General features: G+C 44.1%; 1 pseudogene; it reads right to left on the reverse strand.

Annotated features, from left to right (window-relative positions):
- Positions 1-8,908: 8,908 nt before the first annotated feature.
- LOC129496854 (enhancer of rudimentary homolog) lies at positions 8,909-17,640 on the reverse strand (annotated as a pseudogene).
- Between the last annotated feature and the right edge of the window lie 3,528 nt (positions 17,641-21,168).

The following is a 21,168-nucleotide window of genomic DNA, read 5'->3' on the forward strand; positions in this document are numbered from 1 at the left end:
CCATTAGCTGAAAAGATCATCCTTTTTTTCATGGAATTGCCTGGGCACCTTTATAGAAAATCAATTGGCCATGTGTATGTGTATCTACTTCTAGACTGTATTCTGTTTTGGTTTCATTTTTTTAAAAAGATTTATTTATTTATTTATTCATGAGAGACACACACACAGAGACAGAGAGAGAGAGAGAGAGAGGGAGGGAGAGACACAGGCAGAAGGAGAAGCAGGCTCCATGCAGGGAGCCCGATGTGTGACTCAATCCTGGGACCCCAGGATCATGCCCTGGGCTGAAGGCAGGCACTAAACCACTGAGCCACCCAGGGATCCTCTGTTTTGGTTTTATTAGAAAAAGTAAGACTAAAGTATAGTGTCTCTCATGAAAACACATTCACACTTTATCAAATGATGTGTTTATCCGGGATGCCAATTAGACTAGTTTCATTCCCTCTGAAGACCATAGTCTATTTATGAAAGTCAGTAGTGTGCTTTGGCCAAAGCATTAATAGCTGGGCCCCATTTAAATATTGTAACTTTATACAAACAAATGGCCAAAGTGGCCTAAGGACTTTTGAGAGTGAAATAGTACAATCTGAAATATATATCTTGTTCCTAGTTTGGCATTTCTTTCTCTTCTACGACTCCCAGCTCCACGAGTGTCCAGAAAAAAACCTCTGACTCAAACTTTGGAAGGTAGGTGCTGGTTTCAAACACCATTCTACTTGTCACAGCACCTTAGGGACATTTCCAAATTTCTAGGAATATTTCACATTTTCTTTGATTATTCAGATACCAATTATGAGTCTATCTAGGTGCATTTCTGTTCTTTGGTGTAGTATTGAATACAGAAGTTCATCAGTGGTAAGTGATCTCATGTTACACAACCTATTCATCCCCACATTTCCATCTGTGGCACTGGGACATGCACCATGCAGTGTATAAGGGGAGAAAGGGAAAAGCACTGATGTCCTTGCCACCGTAAAGCCCTATTTTCATATTCCTATTTTAGTCTTTATCATATACATACAAATGTATTAATACTTTCATCTGGTATTCTACTTGGATATATGATACATTTTATCACATATGATGTTGTCAAAGGCTTCCTACTCTTTTGTGTTTCAAGACTAGGAGGAAAAAACAACGATGTTGCATTGGGGAGTTGATACTTTAACTTTGTAATAAAGTCTGTGTAGGCACGCATCGGTGGCTCAGTGGTTGAGCATCTGCTTAGGTCATGATCCCAGGGTCCTAGGATCGAGTCCCACATCAGGCTCCCCACAGGGAGCCTGCTTCTCCCTCTGCCAGTGTCACTGTCTCTCATGAATAAGTAAATAAAATTGTAAAAAAAAAAATGTCTGTTTAGAAAACCAACTACCACATGGTAGTTGGTACCATCATTCATAAAAGAAGGGATATCTTCGCTCCAGATTGTGAAGGCTATCTCAGCCTGACATCGCCCCTGAACCAGCATTTGAGAACTTCCAGGTAGACCCATGGAAAGAACACAAGGCTTGAATCAGTCTTGGGATGCAAGACAGGGGTCTGTCCCTTTCTTCACTGAACAATTTGCTCTCTGAGCTATAGTGTCCTCACCTGGTAAGTTTAAACCACACCCTGTTTCTTTCTTTTTTTTTTTTTTAAACGATTTTATTTATTTATTCATGAGAGACACACAGAAAGAGAGAGGCAGAGACACTGGCAGAGGGAGAAGCAGGCTCCATGCAGGGAGCCCGATGTGGGACTTGATCCCAGGACTCCAGGATCATACCCTGGGCCGAAGGCAGGCGCTAAACTGCTGAGCCACCCAGGGATCCCCCCACACCCTGTTTCTAAACTGAAACTGCTCACATGTTTTAAGTGCCAGCTTTTTCAGCTTTGGCCCATCAGGGCTTTAAAAAGGATCAATCAGTTCAGTGTGCCTTGCTCACCCAGAAAAGGAGGGTGCACCCCTCAGGGTCTTTCCCTGGGGACCCAGTCCAGCTAGGGCCCTGCCCTGGGGATGTAGGTGCCCCAGGGGAGTGCAGACCAGCATGTCCATCAGCACCCCCTCTGGCACATCCTCTTGTGAGGGTCAGGCCCATGCCGGCCCTCAGGTGCCTTCCCATTGACACGGACCCCTGGAGAGCGAACTAGCTAGTGACCACAAGCACGGCTGTTCTTGAAAGTCCACTGAGATCTTGACAAAACGGTATGCGTGGGACGCCTGGGTGGCTCAGTGGTTGAGCGTCTGCCTTTGGCTCAGGGCATGATCCTGGAGTCCTGGGATCGAGTCCCACATCGGGTTTCCTGCGAGGAGCCTGCTTTCTCCCTCTGCCTGTGTCTCTGCTTCTCTCTGTGTGTCTCTCATGAATAAATAAAATATTAAAAAAAACTAAATGGTATGTGTTTGCTTTCTTCCTCTGATCCTATCTTTTCCTCAAGTATTAACAATTGAGCAAATACTTATGGCAGGAAGAATAGTGGCCCCCACAGATGTCCACATCCACATCCTAACCTTGCGACCTGTGAGTATGTCAGGCTGCATGGTAGTGGGACATGGAAACTGCTCATCAGCTGACCTTGAGACAGGGACAGTGTCCTGGGTTATCCTGGTGGGCGCCGTGCAATCACAGGATCCTTAAAAGTCTCAGAAGGAGGCATGAGGGAGTCAGTGGCGCTGCTTGGTCTGCAAGATGGTGGTGTCTCCACCCTGGAGGTGGAGGAAGAGCCTCCAGAGGCTGGAAAAGGCAAGAAAATGGATTGTCCTCCAGAAGGGAGCACAGCCCCACCGACACCTTAGCTTTTGCCTAGGAAGTCCCTGGCGTTGGACCTCTGCCCTTCAGGACTGTAAGGAAACATATTCCTGTTGTTTCAGGCCAGTAAGTTTTTGGTAATTTGTTCTAGCAGCAACCGAAAACAAAGTATTTAACCATTCCTTATTCATTTTCCCCCTGCTTTGTTTAAGAGGATGGCTACAAAGTTGCAATGCAAACTTACCTATTTTTTTGGACTGGCAGGAGAATGTGCCCACCGTTTTGAAACATTTCCCCCCAACCCAACCATTTTTGTTTCATGCCCTCACTATCTTAAAGGTCATTTTTCAAATTAGAAAACAACTATAGGAGAACTTTTGGGACAAAGTCTGTGATTGTAAGCCTCCTATTTAGGAATTTCCGTAGATTTTTTTCTGCTGAATCCATGTAAGAATATAGGATATGCTGGAGGAAGTCTTTTTAGGTACCGCCACCATGCCCTCACAGTCACTTGCGGGGGTGGGGGTGGAGGGGATGCCGGCTGGCTCTGTGCTGTCACAGAGGGTGGCCCCACCTCAGCTTTTGAAAGCGATTTGAATCAGAGCTTTGTCTCAGTGTAAGAGTTTTCTGAACATTGAACTGTTAAAAAAACAAACTGCTATATGAGATAGCAAATTTCTTATTTCTGGAATAATTCAAAGAGGTCCCCGAGGGTGTTGTAAAGGGGATTCCTGCAAGGGGTGGGAAGTTATGTTAGGTCACCCTCCGGTCCTTTCCAACACAAAGAGCAAATGATTTCATTATCTGGAAGAACCTGGAACGGCTTCTGAGCTGTCTTGCTCTGATGGCCCAACCCCCACCCTGCTTGCCCTGCCCAGTGTTTCCCAAGAGACAGATGTGTGACATCAGAGCTGGAAGTGTCCTTGCATATTCCTTTTCCTTTCCGGCTTGGCCAAACTTGGGGGCCAGCTGCCACACCCAACCCTCCTCCCTGATTTCACAGCCTAGTGGTCCTTGCGGAAGCCTGCCGCTCCGATTCCTCCCTGTCATCAATTCTTCTAACCCACACTTCTTTTTTTTTTTTTTAAGATTTTATTTATTTATTCATGAGGGACACACACACACAGAGAGAGAGAGAGGGAGAGAGAGAGAGAGAGGCAGAGACACAGGCAGAGGGAGAAACAGGCTCCATGCAGGGAGCCTGATGTGGGACTTGATCCTGGGTCTCCAAGATCACGTCCTGGGCGGAAGGTAGATGCTCAACTGCTGAGCCACCCGGGCTGCCCCTAACCTGTACTTCTGATGGAGAGGTGGAGGTGAGTCCCGGTGACCGTCTGGGTCTAGGAGTCCATGCTTCCCACCTCTGAACAGGCATTTCCTAGGTTATGAGGCTGGGCCAAGGCCGTGTCCTGCAGGACAAGCAGAGAGAGGGAGCCGGAGAGAGCGCAGACCCTTGATTTGTTGAGTGGTAGAGTGCAGCCTGGTGTGCTGTCTTCCTTTTTACATCTTTGCTATCAGAGAGTCATTGGCTTTTCATTATTGGGAAGTTGCTGTGAGAAATAGAGACAGAAGTGTGAACAGACCCCACTCTGTCTCTCAGTTCGGAAAAGTGGCCCTTGAGAGCAGGAGGCTGGACGGTGGTTGGGTCTCCTATGTGTGGGTGGAGCCTAGAAAATAAAAGTGGAATTACTTAACACTGTCTTCGAAGCATTAGTCATCGTGATTAAAAAAAGGAAGTCAGACATACAAATGGAGGAAAGAGCAGTCACCATCCATGGGCGATGCCAACACCGTGTATCATCGCATTAATCAATGACTGATTAATAACAGCAAAGGAGGTCAATGGGGTGGCTGCTTACTAAATATGTGTTCAGAAAGCTCTATTTTCCCTTTGAGCCAATAATGATAATTTAATACTTGTAATGGAAAAGAAAACACTTCATCCACAGTAACAACAAAATGCATAAAAATCCATAAAAATTTTCATAAAAATCGTGTAGGACCCAAAATGAGAAATACTGATGGCACCATTAAAGGCATAAAAGATGACTTGTTCTTGGGTAAAAATTGTAATTTAATTAATTTTAATTTAACACAGAAAAGACTTACTATTGAAAAATGTGTGTTCTTCATAAATTATTTCACAAATTCAACGCAGTTCCAAATTCCTGTGAGCTTTTTTTTGTACTTAACACAATTATTTCAAGTGTCTCTGTAAGATTACATGTGGTAAGATGGGTAGGAAGTATGTGTATTTTGCTAGCGTCTACAAAATCTATTGTAAAATTTACATAAAGTGAAATACAATTTTTTTTTTGTGTGTGTGTGTAGGTCTTAAATTTTGACAAACGCATGCACTTGTGTAACCGCCACCATATCAGGATACAGAACACTTCCACCTCCCAGTTCCCCATGCTGCCCCAGGCAGACCCTCCCTCCACCCTTCATGTAGGGCAACTGTGGACCTCACCACCCTACCTCTAGTCTCACCATTTCAAGAATCTCATATAAGTGGGATTGTGCAGGAATCTCTTGGGTCTGGCTTCTTCCACATAATGTATTTGAGGTTTATGTCTGTTGTGTGTAATCAATAGTTTATCCCTTTTCAGTGCTGACTAGTAACCCATTGCATGGAAACATACCATATGCTGTGCCATCGTTGGGGAACAGACATACCGCCATTTATCTAGTCGTCCACTGAAAGGCGTCTGGATCATTTCTAATTTTTTAGCAATTATGAACAAAGCTGCTATAAATTTTGTGGTATAAGTTTTTGGAAGACATAAGTCTTCAATGCTGTAGGGTGAGGGTGGACAAGATTGCCTTATTCCTGAACTACGGGGAAAGCATTTGGTTTTTAACATCAAGTGTAATGTTAGCTGTGGGTTTTTTATAGATGTCCTTCATCAGGTTAGAGAAGTTTCCCTATATTCCTAATTTGCTGAGAGTTTTTTTTTAAGATTTGTCTATGTATTCTTTTTTTAAATTAATTAATTTATTTTTTTACAAATTTATTTTTTATTGGTGTTCAATTTGCCAACATATAGAATAATACCCAGTGCTCATCCCGTCAGTGCCCACCTCAGTGCTCGTCACCCAGTCACCCCCACCACCCACCCACCTCCCCTTCCACCACCCCTACTTCATTTCCCAGAGTTAAGAGTCTTTAATGTTCTGTCTCCCTTTCTGATATTTCCCACTTATTTTTTCTCCTTTCCCCTTTATTCCCTTTCACTATTTTTTATATTCCCCAAATGAATGAGACCATATAATGTTTGTCCTTCTCTGATTGACTTATTTCACTCAGCATAATACCCTCCAGTTCCAGCCACGTCGAAGCAAATGGTGGGTATTTGTCATTTATGTATTTTAGAGAAAGGGAGTGTGTGATTGCAGAGGAGAGGCAAAGGCAGAGGGAGAGAGAGAGAGTCTCAAGTAGACCCCCCACCAAGTGCAGAGCCTGAGGGGGGCTTGATCCCAGAATCATGAGATCATGACCTGAGCTGAAACCGAGTTGAAGGCTTAACTGACTGAGCCCCTTGCAAGAGAGTGTTTTTTAAAAATCATAAATGGATGTTGAGTTTAGTCAAGTGCATTTTCTGCACCTACCGAGATAATCATTTGGTTTTTACTCTTTAGTCTGTTGGGGTTTTTTTTTTTTGTTTGTTTGTTTGTTTGTTTTTGTAAAGATTTTATTTTTAAGTAATTTCTATACCTAACTTGGGGTTTGAACTCACAACCACAGGAACAAGAGTCACATGCTTTCCTGACTGAACCAGACGGGTACCCCTCTCTCTAGTCTGTTAATACAGCGGATTATACATTGTAATACATTGGTTGGTTTTCTAATGTTGATCTAATCTGACCCAACAGGGATAGGCTCTACTTGGCGATGGTGCATTTCCCTTACTGCTGGCTGTGATTTGCTAATATTTTGCTAAGGATTTTTGCATCTATGTTCCCAAGGGATTTTGGACTATAGATCTCCTTTCCTGTGTGGTATTTCTCTGGTTTTGGTATCTGGGTAATATTGGACGCAAGGGTGACTTAGGAAGTGATTACTCATCTTTTATTTTCTGGAAGAAACTGTAGAATTTGTATTATACCTTCATTAGGTGCTTGGTAAAATCATCTAGTTTTGGGGTCTTTTCTTGGAAGTTTTTATTTTTAAGCTACAAACTATCTAATAAATATAGGAATATTTAGGTTGCCCATTTCTTCTTGAGGAACTTTTGGTAATCTGTATCCTTGAAGGAACTGATAGATTTCACCAAAGTTGTCAAATCTGCCATCGAATTTTTATAATATTAGCCTACTCTCCTTTCAGTATCTCTGGGATCTGTGTGCTGTCCTTTATTTTGGTAGCTTTTGTCTTTTTTTTTTTTTTCTTGGTTAATCTGGCTAGAGGTTTATCAATTTTCTTGATCTTTTCACAGAACCAACTTTGTGTGTGTGTGTGTGTGAGTATGTGTTGTTTTTATTTAAAGAGATACTGAGAATTTAAGATTCATTCATTCATTCATTCATTCATTCATTCGAGACACACAGAGAGAGGCAGAGACATAGGCATAGGTAGGCTCCTTGCCTGTAGCCCAATGAGGGACTTGGGCTACCTGAGCCAAAGGCAGACGTTCAACCACTAAGCCACCCAGGCACCCCCCAACTTTTGGTTTTATTGATTTTTTAATCTATTATTTTGTTATTGTTGTTTTAAATTCAACTCATACTTGTTCCTACTATTATTCATTTCCTTCCTTCTGTTTGCTTTAGGTTTAATTTGCTCTTCCCCCCCCCCGCCAGTTTCTTAAGGTGGAAGCTTAGATTATTTATTTGAAAACCATATTATTTTCTAACATAAACATCTAATATCTCTAAACTTCCCTCTAAGCACTGCTTTACTGGCATCCCACAAATTTTGATAAGTTGTATTCTCATTTTCCTTCCGTTCAAAATATTTATAATTTCCCTTGTGATTTACTTTGTGACCCAAGGATTATTTAGAAGTATGTTGTTTAACTCCCAAATATTTAGGGGGATTTTGTAAATATCTTTCTGTCATTAATTTATAGTCTAATTCCATTATGGGCAGAGAACACACTTTGTATGATTTCAGTTATTTTAGATTTGCTAAGTTTTGTTATATGACTCAGGATATGGTCTATGCTGATGAAAGTCCATGTACACTTGAGAAGAAACTATATTCTGTTGTTGGTTAGATGGAGTGCTCTAGAAATGTTAATTGGGTCAAGTTAGTTGCAAGTTGGTTGTTCAGGTCTTCTGTATACCTGGTGATTTTCTGTCTACTTGCTTTATCAATTATTGAGAGTAGAGTGTGGACATCTAGTATAATTTTAGAATTTGTTTCTGTTTTCACTTTTATAATGTATTCACATATTTTCTTATTTTTAAGATTTTATTTATTTGTTAGGGAGAGAGGGAGAGAGAGAGAGAGAGAGAGAGAACAAAGAGGGGGAGGGGCAGAAGAAGAAGCAGACTCCTGGTTGAGCAGGGAGCCCGAGGCAAGACTCTATCTCAGGACCCTGGGATTATGACCTGAGTCGAAGGCAGATGCCTAACTGACTGAGCCACCCAGATGTCCCCACATTTTTTAAAAAAGATTTTATCTATTTATTCATGAGAGACAGAGAGGGAGAGAGAGAGAGAGAGAGAGAGAGAGAGAGAGAGAGAGAGAGAGAGGCACAGACACAGGCAGAGGGAGAAGCAGGCTCCCTGCAGGGAGCCTGACATAGGACTCGATCCCGGGTCCCCAGGATCACACCCTGGGCTGAAGGCGGCGCTAAACCACTGAGCCACCCAGGCTGGCCATATTTTCTTTTTAAACTAAAGAATATTTGTTTTTCACTATGACTTTATCTCAAAGACATAATGGCTAAGCTGTCACCACCCTCCCACCCCAAATGGAAGAAGAGCTGGTTGAGTGGATGCAGTAAAGCAGGTACGAACAATTTGAAGGGTTGGAACCAATATTAACTTCCAAAAGCAACTTCCATCTAAATATTTAAGTAAAAAAAATAGGGAGGAAAGGGGCAATGAGAGTTTCATATGGAACAAGATCCTCACTGTTATCAAATACATTCAATCCTAGCCACAGTGTGCCGAAATGGAAACAAGGTTACTAGACATAAGACGTGTCCGTCATGCTATACGCACCTGTGTTCTCAGCCCCTCCCCCCATGCTTCCAACTCAGCTCTCCCCTGGCCTGTTGGGCCTGCTGACGAAGGGGCACGTGGATCTACTCTTGAACCCAGTCCTTGTTTATGAGGCTGATATGTCCGGGTATCAGCTCGGTGTGCACGGCTGAGGTCGGCCAGATAACCGATAAGATCAAACAACTGACTGATATCACATGTGATAGAGGGGCTACCGGAGTCACATGTTCTTCATACATTTTACAAACACCTTCCATGAGTTCATTCACAGACTCCTAGTCAGCCTAAGTTCTGCCTCTGGCCTCCTGGTAGGCTGTACCCGCAAATTATGTGAGATGTCGCACCAGACTCTCTTCACTGCAGCCCATGCCACCCCAGCACACGAGTTTAGCCCCAGCACTGCCTGCTGCTTCAGGCGTTTTCATTCTCTGCCCTCAGGTACACACACATTTAGGGTTTTTGCATTTTCTTGATGAATTGACCTTCATCATCACATATTATCATTCCTCTTTATCTTTGATAATTTTCCTTGTTCTGAAACTATTTTATCTGATATTAATATAGCCACTCTAGCTAGCTTTCCTTCCTAGTATGAACAGCTTTATTGAAATTCATAAAATTCATTTAAACTATACGATTCAGTGTTGTTGTTGTTGTTTTAGTATATTCACAGGGTGTGAAAACATCACATAATCAATTTTGTAACACTTTGGTACCCCCAAAAGGAACTCTGTACTCATTAGCAATCAATACTCACTTCCCTCCTGGTCCTCTCTGAGCCCTAAGCAACCACTAATCTACTTTCTGGCTCAATAAATTTATCAATTTTTGACACTTCATATAAATGAAACCATGCAATTTTTTTTTGTGTGTGTGTATCTGACTTCTTTCACTTAGCATAATATTTTCAAGAGTCATCCATGTTATAGCAAGTGTCGGTATTTCATTACTTACTATGTCTGAATAATATTCCATGGTATGGACATATTTTATTTATCAGTTCATCAGTTGATGGACATTGGGGTTGTTACCACTTTTTGCTTATTCTGAATAATAATGCTAGAAAAATGCATGTACAAGTTTTAGGTTTTCATTTTTTTTGGTTATATACCAAGAAATATACTTGCTGGGTCATATGAGAACCCCGTGTTTAAACTTATGAGTAGCTTTTAATTTTTTTAATTTTTATTTTTTAAAGATTTTATTTATGAGAGAGAGAGAGAGAGAGGGGCAGAGACACAGGCAGAGGGAGAAGCAGGCTCCATGCAGGGAGCACAATGTGGGACTCGATCCTGAGTCTCCAGGATCATGCCCTGGGCCAAAGGTGGTGCTAAACTGCTGAGCCACCTGGGCTTCCCAATTAGTAGCTTTTAAAAATCAGTTTTCATGATATATGTTTTTCCATCCACTTTTAACCTTTTTATGTCATATTTGATGTGGATTCTTTGTAGATAGCAATAGTTGGATATTTTAAAATTCAGTCTGACAGTCTCTGTCTTTTAATTCATATGTTTGACTATTTCCCTTTGACTATAGCTATTTGTTTTTTGTTTTTTTTAAAAGATTTTATTTATTTATTCATAGAGACACACAGAGAGAATGAGAGGCAGAGACACAGGCAGAGGGAGAAGCAGGCTCCATGCAGAGAGCCTGACGTGGGACTGGATCCAGGGTCTCCAGGATCACGCCCTGGGCTGCAGGCGGTGCTAAACCGCTGTGCCACCAGGACTGCCCGACTATAGCAATTTGATTATGATATGTTGGGGTGTGAATTTCTTTGGGTTTATCTTCTTTAGGATTGATTGTATTTCTTTAATCTGTGCCTTTATGTCTTTCACCAAATTTGGGAAATTTTCTACCATTATTTCTTTGAATATTTTTTATGCAATGTTTTCTTTCTCTTGCCCTTCTGGGACTCTAGTGACATGAGTCATAGACCTTTTGTTATTTTCCCACAGTCCCCTCTGTCTCTGTCATTTTTCAAAATCTTTTTCTATTATTCAAATAAGATCCTTCCTATTGATCTATCTTGAAACTCACTGATTCTTACTTCTACCATCTATTTTGCAATTGGGCTGTGACCTTTTAAATTTCTATGGTTGAATTTTTTACTTTTAAAGTTTGCAGGGGATCCCTGGGTGGCTCAGCGGTTTGGTGCCTGCCTTTGGCCCAGGGCATGATCCTGGAGTCCCCTGTCAGGCTTCCTGCATGGAGCCTGCTTCTCCTCTATCTGTGTCTCTGCCTTTCTCTCTCTCTCTGTGTCTCTCATGAATAAATAAATAAAATCTTAAAAAAAAGTTTGCATTTGCTTATTTTTTATGGCTTCTATTTCTTTGCTGAGAACTTCTGTCTTTACTCTGTTCTGAGCACTCTCCCTGATTTCATGAAGCATGATAGCTGCTGGAAAGGCTGTAATAATTCCAACATCTGGGTCATCTTGGCTTTGAGAGTTGTTGAGATTTTCTTGATTCTTTGTAGGTCAAAATTTTTGGATTAAATCATGTATATTTGGAATATTATTTATGAAACTCTGATTCTTGCTAAATTCCTCTGAGGAACATTTCCTTTGCTGTTTTAGGAGGTTACCGATCTGGTTAAGTTCAGGCTGCAAAGTACTGACCTACCTTCTGTGGGCTGTGGTTCTGAGTCTGTTCAGTTTCGAAAGCCTCTATAGCATAAACCTTGTTACTCCACATGCACACTGCCCAGTGGCCAGTCTGGGACTCCAGTAGCCGGCCACACTGTGGTTCACTTCTCAAAGCCTTCGCTGTGTGCACATATGCAACTTGGAGCGTGAGCATAGGGTTTTATTCACAGCTTTAAAGGATCAAAGTCTTTCTCCAGAGCCTCCTCTCCTGAGGTCCCCTTTTCTTTATTTAAAAAAAAAAAGATTTTATTTATTTGAGACTGAGAAAGAGAGAGCCCGAGTGAGAAAGAGCACAAGTGTGGGTGTGTATGGGAAAAGCAGAGGGAGAAGCAGACTCCCCGCTGAGCAGGGAGCCTGATGTGGGGCTTGATCCCAGGATCCCAGGATCATGACCTGAGCTGAAGGCAGATGCTTAACTGACTGAGCCACCCAGGTGCCCTGAGGTCCCCTTTTCTGTCTAGAAAGATGGGGGTTAGCCTTCCTGTACTATTGCATAGTTCTGGCCTCAGGGTAAAGCAACAAAAGGCAAGAGAAAGAGAAGACTTTGGACTGCCAGGAGCCTCCTTCCTGGCACCTCTGGCTGGAAAGAAGGGCTTCCCCTCAGTTTGAGAGAGCAGGTCTGTGATGGGGGCTACTTTGGGGGCATGAGCAGGATGGTGAAAAGGAAAGAACAGGAAGGGGGTCTTCCATATGATCTGTTCTTCAGGAAACCCCCTTCCCATTCTCAGGACAGAAAGAAAATATTTCTCTTGGAGAATTTCCTACCCACATCCACTCTGTATTTCCAGGATTTGGGCTTTCCTATAGTAAAGTCTGGAACTAAGAAGGGGAAACTCTCAGGAAGCTCATCACCCTATCAGTTGTTGTTTGAATTTTTATCTCTCCCCCCTCCCCGAATCCACCTGCTGTTATTGACTCATTGGGGTTCTCACATAGTTGCTCCAGAGATCTGTTCAGGGTTTGGTTGTGCTGAGATGGAGGAAGGATTGGGAGTTTTCTGGCCCAGGGTCTGAGGAAATGTGTGAATGTCCAAACTGCGTGCATAACAAGGCAGGAATAGATGGACCAGGGAAAAATTAAGAATGCAGAAATGACCTCACATATCAAATGTAGACTGTCAAGGGGAGCATCTTAAGTCAGTGGGGGCAAGTAAGATTTTGAGATAACTGGCTGGTCATTTGGGTATAAGAAGTGGGATCCAGGGGCAGCCCAGGTGGCTCAGTCATTTAGTGCCGCCTTCAGCCCAGGGCCTGATCCTGGAGATCCGGGATTGAGTCCCACATTGGGCTCCCTGCATGGAGTATGCTTCTCCTTCTGCCTGTGTCTCTGCCTCTCTCTCTCTGTCTCTCATTAATGAATAAATAAAATCTAAAATAAAATGTGGGATCCACATCCAACTTCTTATATCAAAATAAATTTAGAAAAAAAATTTAGGAGGGAATTAAATATTTAAATGTGAAACACAGACACAGAACTACTCGAGGAGAACTGGGGTGAATGTTTTATAATCTTGGGGTGGAGGACTCTTTTATGAACATGACATGAAATCTGGAAGCACTAATCCAAACCTTCATAGATCCGATTCCCTGAGGATCAAAAAGCTTTGTACAGGAAAGTAAAACAAATAACATTAGTAAAGTGAAAAGACAAACCGAGAAGGCATGTTTGTAGTACGTTACAAAGGTATATATTTTTAAAAACCTACAAATTAATAAAGAGCAAGGTAAAAGTGAGAAAGGAAATGAGCAGGGAACTCAAATATGAACACATAAAACTGCCTATAATTACAGTTTGTGAAAAATGGTATATTTTGCCCACCTCACTACTGCTCAGGAGTTGCAAATAATAGTAGCAAGATACCTTCTGCTCATCAGATTGGCACATGGCAAGGCAGGGTGGCAATGGCCTATGTAGGTCAGGGTGCAGGGTAATGGGGACCCTCATGCATCATTGTCAGGAGCATAAAACGTCCACAGCTCCTCTGGAGGGCAATTTGGGGAAATGTTCAAACAAATTCAAGTGCATATTCTTCCACACAGTAACCAAGATCTAGACACTTCTGGAAGGTAGCTGGACATGCTCACAAAGTCTAATGGGCAAGGATGACCATACAACATTGTTTAATGTAGGGAAAAATTGGAAGTAACTGAAATGTTTGATATGGGAGGTGGAGCTGGTTAAATAAACTATGGTTTATCCATACCCTGAGATATCAGCCAGCCTCTGAAAAGGACCCTTTAGTAGCAAGTAATTGCCACATATTTTGTTGAGTAAGAAAAGAACAATTATTTTATTTATGTGAATGTAATCTTATCCATCCACCCACCCAACCATCCATCCATCTTCTAACCTAGCTAGTCTACATCCTTTAGAATAGCAAGGGGTTTGGGAAAATGTCAAACAAGTGTTGGTGGTATTTTTATTGGGTGTTGAATTTTGGGGAAATTATTTTTCCTTATGTTTTTCTACACTGTGGAAAATTCCTACATCTTTTATCTGTATGAAAAGTGAAACCAATTTTAATAGGGGGCTACTCTCTAAAATAAATTGATGGTGGACAGCAGGGAAACAAAAGAGTCAGCAAATAAAAACAAGCAATTTATAGAATTGCATGGAACTTGATCTTTATGTCCTTTCTCCACTTCCCCCCCCCCAAATTTTTTTAAGTTTCTTTTTTTTTTTTAAGTAATCTCTATCCCTGACCTGAGGCTCAAACTCATGACCCCAAGATCAAGAGTCCCAGGTTCCACCAACTGAACCAGCCCGGCATCTCTCCTCAAATTTTATTATCTATCTATCTATCTATCTATCTATCTATCTATCTATCTATCTATCTATCATCTATCAGAAAATGCTAACTTTTAATTCTCCTACAGAAGACAAGATATATTTACATACGATTTTTTTTTTTTGCACGAGTTCAAGGAAACAGCAATTTCATTTTCCCCCCATCCTACACTCCTTGGTTAGCTGCTGACTCAACAAGTCAGTATTGGAAAGTTTTCATTTTCATAAGGTTAATATTTATCACTTAAAGAGTGCAGCTCATCCATTTTTCCCTATTGCTGAGAATGTCTTTAAACCTTTTTATTGTGGTAAAATATACATGACATAAAAGATCCCCTTTTGGCCATCGTGCAGCATCCAGCTTGGTGGCATTCAGCACACTCATACTGCCATGCAGCCGTCCCCACCATCCGTTTCTAGAACTTTCTGTGCTTCCCAACCTGAGGCTCTGTCCCCGTGAAACAGCAGCTACCCTCCTCTCCCCCAGCCCTCCTAAACTGCCCTCTGCTTTCCCAATCTATGGATTTGCCTACGGTGTATTCCTTGTCCATGTGGACTCAGACAGCACTTGTCCTTCTGTGTCCAGTTTCTTCCTAGTGTCATGTCCTCGTGGCTCATCCATGTTGTGGCATGGATCAGACTTTCATTCTTTTTTAAGGCTGAATGATATTCCATTGGAGGGTAGACCACATTTTGTTTGTAGGCTCATCTATTGACGGATGTTTGCATTGTTTTTGCTTTTGGCTGTTGTGTATAGTGTATGTTGTGAACACGCACATACAGATCGATTATCAATGTTTAAAAGGCATAAACTGGGCAGCCCCTGTGGTGCAGTGGTTTAGCACCGCCTGCAGCCTGAGGTGTGATCCTGGAGACCCAGGATCGGATCCCACGTCTGGCTCCCTGCATGGAGCCTGCTTGTGTCTCTGCCTCTGTGTGTGTGTGTGTGTGTCTATGAATAAATAAATAAAATCTTAAAAAAAATAAAAGGCATAAACCCAAGAAAGATGCAGTGTACGAGGGAGCAGAGGAGCGAGGAGCTGGTTGGAGGTCCCCAGCTCCCCTTTTCAATTCTAAGCAGAAGACGAGATTCAGACATGCACGCTTAGAGTTAGCCATCTGAGAGGCTGGCAGGGCAAACAGTGGAGTAAAAACTAAAACAAGCAAAGGCTTGATGGCAAAGCTAAGCTTTTGACATGAAAGAATTTTGGTTCATTTCCAGCACAAGAAAAATTATAACCTGTGCGTCGAGACTTTGGGAACTTGAGTGGAGCATTTTACTTTTTCCCGACCCACAGTCACCCCTGTTGGGTCTTGTGACTCAGAAGGAAGCACATTCTCCAGGGTCAGGCTCAGCCTATCCTGGGATGTGCAGGAAGGAGCCTAGTTCCTTGCTGGAGCCACAGTCCATGTCAGCGAGGTCAGCATCTTTAGAGCAAGATTTTTTGAGAAGTAACGGAGAGTGTCACATGTTTTTACCAAAAACAAGTATAGAATGGATTTCAAAACATGACCCTGGAGATTTCCCCACCAACACCATTCAGCCTCCCCCGACCTACACCTCCAGAAGCAATCCCAAGGAGGTCTTCTGGGAGGTAGTGTGCTCAGCAGATCTTGGCATCCTTGATGACAGGCTCGGCAATTATAATAACGGCCCTACAGAAAGGGGAATTTGGAACCTGCCATTCTCAACACAATGAACACTGAATTGTAAATGGATTAAATTTTTCTAAGAGGGAGTACAAATGGAATATGAGTTGAAGGAGGACACCAATAGAGTGTAAAATGTGGCAGGGCAAGATGGATGAACAATAAATGATTATGAGGGACCAAGCCACATCCTTAGCTCCTCACTTCCAGAATGGTTGCAAGTACCCCTCATTTCTCCTGGTGTCAAGGATGACCCCTGGCCCCCAACTCCCTGCAGGACTGGCCTTTGGAGCGGGTGTGGGGGGGGGCCCACATGCTGCTGTCTTCAATACTTGGCTGGAGCACAGGATGCTGCGGCCCTTTCTGCGCCCACAGTGAGCCCACACGAGGATGTGCCCCTTCTGGTGGCCAGAGGGATCTTGGGGGGAACTTACTAAAGTTAACTGTGGCTAATATAAGGCATTTATAAAAATTGATCACGTTGTGGGGATCATGAACTTTCTTTTCTTATAGCCTCCGATAACCCAGAGAAGGAGCCCCAGGACCCCAGATGTCCCTAACGACTGCACTACTGCTCATGGGGGTGATCCAGGTTTCTGGGCTGATCAGAGACAGTTCCTAGGGCAGAATGTTGAGGGGAATGAGAGGTCTCTCAGTACCCCAAAATACTTCCCTGAAGCCCATCAGCCTGTGCTTTTGTCCCCGACTGAAGCCTTTGTTTGGTTTAGGATGTTCAGCCTCTGCTGAAAATGCAGACATCATGGTGGTTTGGGAGGGCAGTCCCCTGGGCAGTAGGACACAGTCTTTGGCTCTGACAACCTTGATGCCCATCCCGGCCCTGCCCCCTCACCCTTAGACACTGACCACTGTACTCCTGTGAAGTGCAGCACAGCAGTGAGGGTCAGGCAGGGCAGTGCACAGGCCAGCGCACCTGCCCGGTGAACTGCAACGTGACCCTCAAGCCTGATTTAAAATTTTCTAGAAGTCACATTAAAGAGGTAAAAAGAAAGAGATGAAACTAATTTTAATAATATTGTTCATTTTGCTCAATAGATCCATGTGATCAATATAAGTTATTAAAGAGATAGTTCACATTCTTTTTTCTTATACGGAGTCTCCAAAACATGGTGTATTTTATACCTACGGGGCATCTCCATTCATAGCAACCACATCTCCAGTGCTCAAGGGCCACACATGGCTGGAGGCTGCTCTACTGCACTGGGCAGCAGTGGGGAGAGCCCAGTAGCAGGTGCTGGAGGCTCTGTCCGCTGCTTTCTCTCTCCATGACTTTTCAGGGGCCAGTGGCCATCACTGGCACACTTCTGATGGCACAGGGGTTGTGTCAGCTTCCTACTGCTGTGCCACAGGCTGCCACAGACTTGTGGCTTCCGGCAACAGCTGTTTGTCGTCTCCCAGTTCTGTGGGTCCAACATCCATGTGGACTCAGCCAGGTCCTCCACTTGGGCCCTCAGAGGCTGCCCTCATAGGGTCAGCTGGGTGACACTCTTCCCCCTGCAGCTCGACTGGAGAGACCCTGCCTCCAAGCTCACTTGGGATCTTGGCAGAATTCAGTTGCTTGTGGTCGTGGGACTGAGGTTCGTTTCCTTGCTGGATGACATCTGGGGACCAGTCTTTGCTCCTAGAGGCCACCCACATCCCTACTATGCTTTCCATGTGGCCCCTCATGCTTGGATTCTGACTTCCCCCTCTGCTATCAGCTGGGGAAAACTCAGCTTTTAAGGGGCTCATGTGGGCTCATGAGGGCTCATTTGACTCACTGGATAATCTTCCTTTTGGTTCACTCGAAGTCATCTGATCAGTAGTCTTAACAACAAAATCCCTTTTGTCACTTAATATATATAATCAGGGCATGACATCCCATCGCCTGCACAGTCCTGGGGATTAGAGCAGGAAATCCTGGGGGGCCATTTCCAGGTGCTGTCTGCCCCATTACTAAAGTAGAGGTGGATGGAAGCATGGGGCTGAGCCAGTGGCAGGCTGGGATGCCCTGCTTCCCTGGCTGAGACGCCCCAGCAAGGTTGGCACCTGCCAAGGTGGAGGCCATGGCTCTCTGGAGGTGGGGCAAGGGAGGTGCTAAGGGGGGTGAAGGGATCTGTAAATTGCACACGGTGGTCTGATCTAGAGCTGATTCTGGGAGATCTCTATTTTTCTCTCCATGAATAATCTTCTCAAGCGTTTGACCAAGGGCAACTTGTGCCTGGTTTTCCCACCAAGTCTCAGGGAACTTGATTGGATCAGGGGACATTGTGACCTGATGCTAGCTAATACTTTTAGTCCTTTTGGGTTTCTGAGATTGAACGCAGTGGTGATTTTGGGGTAAGATTATCTTAAATGTTTTGGAAGTAAAAGTGGTATTTGTTGAAAGACTGGTCATCATAGTCTATTTTCCTCCAGTTAGGAGGACTGGATCCCATTGTGAGCTGAGCAGATTTGCTGCAGGCCCAGCTCGAGTCTGAGCAGACCCTGTGTTGGAGAACCAGCTGGGCCCCTTGGAAAGCCTCCCCCGTGAACTGAGCATGCTGGGATGCTGTCGTACCCCAAACAAGCCAGCTGAGGGGAGGACGTGTCACAGAGGCGTTTTGTGTTCCTTTATTCCAATAAAAGTCATTGTTCGAGGGGCACCTGGGTGGCTCCGTGTTGAGCATCTGCCTTTGGCTCAGGCTGTGATCCTGGGGTCCTGGGATTGAGTCCTGCATCAGACTCCCCACAGGGAGCCTGCTTCTCTCTCTATGTCTCTGTCTCTCTCTGTGTGTCTCTCATGAATACATAAATAAAACCTTAAAAAAAAAAAAAAAAGAAAGAAGTCATCATTTGAGGCTTCACATTTCATATTGTGAAACTGCCAAAAACTGGATGACTGAAAACAACAGAAACTTGTGCTTTCACACTCCTGGAGGCCTGAAGTCTGAAATCAAAGTGTCGGCAGACTTTGGAGGAGAACTCACTCTGTGTCTGTCTCCAGGCTTCCAGTGGCTGCTGGCGACCCTGGGCTTGCTCGGGCTGTGTTTCTTGGATTTCTGCCTCTGTCTGTCTGAGGCCTCTCCCTGACTGCCCATGTCCTCTCTTCTTATAAGGATACCTTAAGTCTCAGATAATCTCATCTTGAGATCCGTAATTTAGTTACAACCACAAAGACTCCTTTTCCAAATAAGGTCACATTCCCTGGTCCTGGGTCTTGAGGTGTGGACGTACCTCTTTGGAGGAGTCACCGTTCAACTCACTGTGCAATCCATGACACAAAAAAGGTTAAGGACCCTTGTGCTCTTCCTAGACGATTACTGATCTCTGTTGTCAAAACTTTCGTGATTTTTGCTGCTATAATGTGCTTGCATTCCTGACTCACAACCTGAAAATACTCATGCTTCCCCATGCTCCTCATCCCCTCCTTAAAAAGCTTCTGAACAGGATCAAGTTACAGTGAGCACTGACAAGTGCCTCTTTTTCCTTCTTTACTCTCAAAAATGGTCTAATCAGGAAACCACTGGATGGAGATGACTTGAGATCTCCCCCATGTACGTTCTACAGCATGACACTTGCTAAATGCCTCTTTGCCAGGAGGAAACTCCCACTGTGTTTGGGATGGTGTGTCTCAGCTTCAGGGTAGGTCTCAAGTTTGACACCCACATCCCCTGCCCACTGCCACTTCTCCTGAGACACTAGAAACCACTGCGGGGTCAGGGCTGGCTGGGTGCCCTGTCCTTTACAAACCACTTTCTCCCACATGACTCCCTGCGGCAATGGCACTGGTTCTCCTCCAGCTCACATGGCCCATGCCTCCTCTCTTTTGCTCTCGGCTTAAATGTCACCTGCCTGGCCACCCTTTCTGCCCCGAGGTCCCTTGCATTTTCTCTTCTCTTTTTCCTCCTTTGTCCTTTCCTGACGATGTCTGCACCGTGAGGAGACAGGCAACCTCAATGCCTTTGAATGACATAATTTTTAAATTTCCTCCAGTCAAAACCAGAAGAGAGAAGTGGAAAACGCTGGGTGAAAACCATGTCGTTCAACTGCCTGGGACACTGGCGCACAGTGAAATTTTGGTGATTTTAGTTTGAACGTTCCATGATCATTTTTCTGAAATTGCACAGGAGCTAAAACTTGACCTTGATCCTGAGCTGGAAACTTTTCTATTCCCGGGACCTACCACTGCTGTTCTGTGCCAGTTTCTGCTCATTTCTTCATCTCGACTTAGAACGCACGTGCCATCAAACCCACCATTTTAAAGCTCCCAGTTCTGTGGATTTCAGTTCATTGGCAAAGTTGGCCCAAGTGACATCTGGGATGCTTGGCTATTGCAGAGACACACAGTTCAAAAACACTGTTTCCCAGTGTGGGATTTGTGTATAGTGTTTATTACAGTATCGAAACTACATTAGAAAAAATCGAGGCTCTACACAACGAAAGTTCTGTGCGTAGAGTCTGGTTTGGGGCTAGGTACGTGTGTGAGGGATGGGACGGTGGCAGAGACGCTGCCCCGCTGGACAGCTGGGGGAAGCTGTGAGCCAGGAAAGGAGAACTGCTCTCTGGAAACCCCCAGGTTCACAGTCAGGGAGACCAGCCACCCACGGAAAACTTTTCCAAATGACACAATGAATTCTTTTCTCCTGTGGCCAACCTGAGCTGAAGATGGCCATAGAGGCGCGCCACACCATGGCCCTCCCAGGGGCCACCTGCATCCCAGCACATCACTTGGGTTTGGGTGCAGAAAGCCCACCTCCACACAGCTCCCACCCCTACCCCCCTCGTTGCTTCCTCTCCTGTCTGTAACCTGGATGCAAGTCCTCTGTGACCACCACTGTCCCCTGGGCACTCTCGACAAGCCCTTGATCCACTTTGCTCCTTAGACTCTCGAGGCAACACACTGTCCAAGAGAGGAAGCCACACTCTCTGCCTTTTCAGGGGCCCTAGTGTGATGTTTTCTCCCACTTGGGTCTTTTCTCCCTCTACTTGTAACAAGGCTTTCTTGACCTTTTAAGGCCTCTTTCAAATGTGGCTTCCTCCATGAAATCTTTCTTGATTAATCGTTCCAGTTGGGATGAAAGCAGGTAAGCCCTACTGCCTTCACATCAGAGAAAGGGGTTTTCTCTTCCTGTTTGCTGGCTGAGTGACCCCTTGTGCTTTGCTGTATCTGGGTTTCTGCATGTGGCTGGTGGGGGTGTTGGCATT

Source organism: Nyctereutes procyonoides, unplaced genomic scaffold, assembly GCF_905146905.1.
Source record: "Nyctereutes procyonoides isolate TBG_1078 unplaced genomic scaffold, NYPRO_anot_genome, whole genome shotgun sequence".
Taxonomy (NCBI): Eukaryota; Metazoa; Chordata; class Mammalia; order Carnivora; family Canidae; genus Nyctereutes; species Nyctereutes procyonoides.